At 41.5% G+C, this 5,000-nt stretch overlaps 1 protein-coding gene across 1 annotated transcript in view; it reads right to left on the bottom strand.

Annotated features, from left to right (window-relative positions):
• LOC125042467 overlaps positions 1–5,000 on the bottom strand; it is a 36,586-nt gene that overhangs the window by 30,621 nt on the left and 965 nt on the right. The window lies entirely within an intron of this gene.

The raw sequence follows: 5,000 nt of genomic DNA, 5'->3' as shown, positions 1-5,000 counted from the left end.
CATAAATACACGGACACATTCACACGTATATATACATACGTACATACACGCTTATGTATATCTATCTATCTAAACACACACACACACGCACATACTCACACAGATATATATAGATACATATATATATATATATATATATATATATATATATATATATGTGTGTGTGTGTGTGTGTGTGTGTGTGTGTGTGTGTGTGTGTGTGTGTGTGTGTGTGTGTGTGTGTGTTGTGTTGTGTTTGTGTGTAAACATATGGCATATGCATGTATGCATTTATGTATGTATGTACGCATGTATGTATATATGCATTTATGTATGTATGTATGTATATATGCAGATATATGTATCTATATTTCAGAGGGGGAAAAAAAAGAGACAAGATAGAGATACAAAACAAAAATAATAATGATGATAAACAAATACAACACAGACGAAAAGAGACAGAGGGAAGAAGGCAAAAGGGAAGGAAGACCAGAGCCACCTTCCGAGGAGAACACTGTATCGGCGCGTCGGGCGATACAGATTTAAAGATGATTTGGACCCTCTGGTTCGCCTTTCGACTGGGAAGAAGGAGATGAGGAGCGGACGGAGAAGACAAGGGGACGTTAGAGCGGTGATATGAGTGATGTCGATAATGATAACAGAGCAAGAATAGGGGGGGGGGGGAAGGGGGGGAGGTAAAGGGGACATTGAGAGATGTAGAAGAAGAAAGGGAGAAAAACGCAAGGAAGAAGATGGAAAAAGAGGTTGAGAAATAGTAAAGAAAGAAAGAAACAGACGATGAAAGGGATGAAAAAGAAGGAGAGGGAGAGGGAAGTTAGGTGAATAAAGAAAATAACGACGAAGAAGGAGGAGAAGAAAGAGAACAAAGAAATGGAAGACGCATCTTAGCGTAAATATCGAAACAAGTGACGAAGTAAAAAAAAAAAAAAAATTCCATGAAAGAATATGGAAAGAGCAAAAAAAAAAGACAAATTATAAGATACATGTTCAACACCAAGACTATGAATACAAAATAAATAAATAAATAAAATAGAGTAATGAGGAGAAGGAAGAGCAGGTCACGAAAAAATCGGGAGGCTGTTTCAAAGCCCAATAAACTTAAGACTCTTTTCACTTTCCCTCACTCGTAAATACGGGAGAGAAGAGAAGGCTTGGTGATGGACGAGATAATTAGATAGATTGCGTGTCTTTAAGAGAGATAGAGAGAGGGAGGGAGGAAGAGGAGGAGGAGTGAGAGAGAGAGAGAGAGAGAGAGAGAGAGAGAGAGAGAGAGAGAGAGAGAGAGAGAGAGAGAGAGAGAGAGAAATCGAGAGAGAGACAAAGAGAGACATACAGAGAGAAAGGACGAGAATTAGAGAATATTAAACGGATCAATAAGCACAGGCACCGATGTTCTTCGTGTGGCTAATAAGCATAACAACGAGAACAAATATCAATTATAGCCAATAGCCTCAAGGCCACTAACAAACAACCCGTAATTATCACATCTCAGGTGGGCGCTGTAGGTGGGCGTGCGCTGGCGTTTCGTGGGCGGGTGGGCGGCAACGAGCGCAACAGGGAGAGAGGATGAGAGGGTGGAGGGGGAGAGGGGGTGAGGAGGAAGGGGGAGAGGGGGAGATGAGGAGGGAGAGAGGGAGGGAGAAGAGGAAGGAAGAGGGAGAAGGAGACGAGAGGAGAGGAGGAAAGGGGAGGGAGAGGAGAGAGGACGGGAGAGAAAGGAAGTGGTGAAAAGGGAAGAGAGAGAGAGGAAGAGGAAGAAGAGATGGAGAGAAAGAGAGAGAGAGAGAGAGAGAGAGAGAGAGAGAGAGAGAGAGAGAGAGAGAGAGACAGAAAAGAAAAGACAGGAGAGGGAGAGAGAAGAGAAGCAGAACGGGAATGAGGAGAGGAGAGGAGGAGGGGAGGGGAGGAAGGGGGGAGGGGGGAGAGGGCGGTGTGTTTAGGGGGGGGAAGTAACTCATTCACAGTCGTTGTTCAGCGAAACCGGACGACTCCCTGGTGCCTGCAGTGGGTGTGTGTTTGTTCTGGTCGTGTGTTTGTTTTGTGGTCGTCGTTGTGTGAATGATTTTGAAATTTTGGGGAATATATGTATATATATATATATATATATATATATATATATATATATATTTTTTAGGGATTTTATGAGGTCTGGACGAATAAATTTAGGGAATTTTCTTGTAAAGGGGGATCTTTATAAGGATTTTTATTGGAATGGGGGGGGGGGGGGGTATTCTAGGGATTTTCATGGGGGGGATTATAGCAACTACAGGATTTACTGAAGGATTGGAAATACTTTTTTTTTTTTTTTTTTTTTTTTTTTAGGGAAGGGGAAATCTTTTAGGGATATTTCTGATAATGGCAAGTGTTTTAGGGATGGGGGGGGGGGGTGAGGGTGAGGGAGGATATGGTATCACACGTGAAATATCTTTAAGGATTTTTTTATTTTTTATTTTTAAGATAATTGTACGAAATATATAGGAATTCCGGGAATCGATCTGAGTATATGAATCCATAACAACAGAAAAAAAATATGCCATACACTTTATTTCCTATGAATGACTTGTTAATCTTTCTCTTTTTTATTCTACTTTACGCCCACATTTTTGGCTTGCTAGCATTCCATCATTTTATCTCGTTTCCTGTATTTATTCTCTTGACACCCCTAACCCTACTATCACGTCTTTCTATTTATCTCTCCTCTTTCTTTATTTTCTATGTTGGTCTACTCTATTCTTCAATTCTTTTATCAGTTCTTGTATTGTTTCTTTCTGTCACTACCCCCCCCCCCCCCCCACCCTATCGTCATTTTTTTTTAAACTTACTTTTTTCTCATTCTCTTTATCTGCTTTGCATGCCTATTCCATAATTATTCTATTTTATCTTTCTTTAACATCTGTATTGCGTCTTTCGCTTCCCCCCCCCCCCTTAATATCACTCTTGTTATTTTTACTCCTTCCTCCTTTCCCTCTATCTACTTTATTGGCATATCACTTACTTCCCTTCATTTATCATCTTGTCCCATTTGTATTGGATTATCCCATACTTCTTTCCTTTTATCCTTCTTTATGTTCTGTATTGCCCCTTTTACACCCCCCCCCCCCCCCTCAGTCGTAATCATTTTTATTTTCACCTCCTCATTTTCTTTCCCTTCCATCTACCTCCTTTATTGGCTTATCTCTTACTTCCCTTCATTTATCACCTTCTCCCTCTTTTCAAACCTTCAAGGACGAGCTAGAAACCCTTCCTCTCACCGGTGTTCTTTTCTGGTCTCGAGAGCAAGCAATTGTGGAGCTTTTGTCTTGAGAGAATAGCACGGTCTTCCCTTCTCTCCTCCTCTCTTGTTCTCTTTGGAATTTTTTTATTTCTTTCTCCTTGTTTTCTCCCCTTTGTTTTTGTCCTTTTTTTCTGTTGCGTTATTAGTTTCTTTTTTCTGTCTCTCGCTTTGTCGTTTTAATTTTCTAGTTTTGCTTTTTGTCCTTATTTCGTCCATTCTTTCTCTCTATTTTCGTCTCTCGTTCTTTTTCAATATTTCCCGCTTTTTCTTCTCTGCTTTTCTTCGCGTCTCCCTCTTTCTCTCTCTCTCAGTATTCCCTTCTTTCTCTTTCTCATTTTCCCCCCTTCTTCCCCTCTCGATATTCCCTCTTTCCATCCTCTCTCTGAATGTTACCTACTTTTTCTCTCTTTCATTATTTCCCCTTCATGGTCCCTTCTTTCCCCCTTTTCCCTCCTCCCTCTTTCTTCCCTCCTTTCCATCCCCTCTCAACATTCCCTTTCTTTTCCTCTCTCTCTCTCTCCTTCCTCCTCCCTCTCTCTTCCCTCCTTTCCATTCCCTCTCAACATTCCCTTTCTTTTCCTCTCTCTCTCTCTCCTTCCTCCTCCCTCTCTCTTCCCCCCTTTCCATTCCCTCTCTCAATATTTCCCTTCTTTTCCTCTCTCTCTCTCTCCTTCTCCCTATTCCCTCTCTCTTCCCCCCTTTCCATTCCCTCTCTCAATATTTCCCTTCTTTTCTTCTCTCTCTCTCTCTCTCCTCCTCCCCCCTCCCTCTCTCTTCCCCCTTTTCCATTCCCTCTCGCAATATTTCCCTTCTTTTCCTCTCTCTCTCTCTCTCCTTCTCCCTACTCCCTCTCTCTCTCTCTCTCCTTCTCCATACTACCTCTCTCTTCCCCCCTTTCCATTCCCTATCGCAATATTTCCCTTCTTTTCCTCTCTCTCTCTCTCTCTCTCTCTCTCTCTCTTTCTCTCCCACCAGGAACCGTGAGAGAGCGAGTGTGTGTGTGTGGGGTTGAGAGGACAGAAGAGGATCAAGAAAAAAAGAGAAGGTATTCAATCCTTCTCGCGTTTTGCACTTCCTCTGTTGCCTTTGATCACTTCGCCTCTCTTTGGCTGTGTATCCTCTGTGTGGTCCGTGAGTGCAGCCTGTATGTGTGTCTCTGTGTGCGTGTTTGTGTAGGTGGATGTGATAGGATGCCTCTCTTTGTGTTTGTGCGCACGTGAGAGTGTGTGTGTCGGCTAGATTGCGAAGAGGGAGAGAGAAAAGGGAGGAGAGATAGAAAGATGGGTTGATAAGGTGGGGTGGTAAATACATACATGTTTTATATATATATATATATATATATATATATATATATATATATATTCATGTATATACATATACATACACACACACACACACACACACACACACATATATATATATATATATATATATATATATATATATATATACATACGTATATATATATATATATATATATATATATATATATATATATATACACACACACGTACGTATACAGGGAGAGAAGGGAGGGAGGGAGGGAGGGGAGAGAGAGAGAGAGAGAGAGAGAGAGAGAGAGAGAGAGAGAGAGAGAGAGAGAGAGAGAGAGAGAGAGAGAGAGAGAGAGAGAGAGAGAAAAAACTTTCGAAGTCGCGTAGAATGCTGTGACCTATTCTTCGTGTGAAATTGGAGGCTGTCTGACTTTCTTCAGATCTTAAGAATG

This window comes from Penaeus chinensis, chromosome 32 (assembly GCF_019202785.1).
Source record: "Penaeus chinensis breed Huanghai No. 1 chromosome 32, ASM1920278v2, whole genome shotgun sequence".
Taxonomy (NCBI): domain Eukaryota; kingdom Metazoa; phylum Arthropoda; class Malacostraca; order Decapoda; family Penaeidae; genus Penaeus; species Penaeus chinensis.
This window is presented reverse-complemented; position numbering and strand designations above follow the sequence as displayed.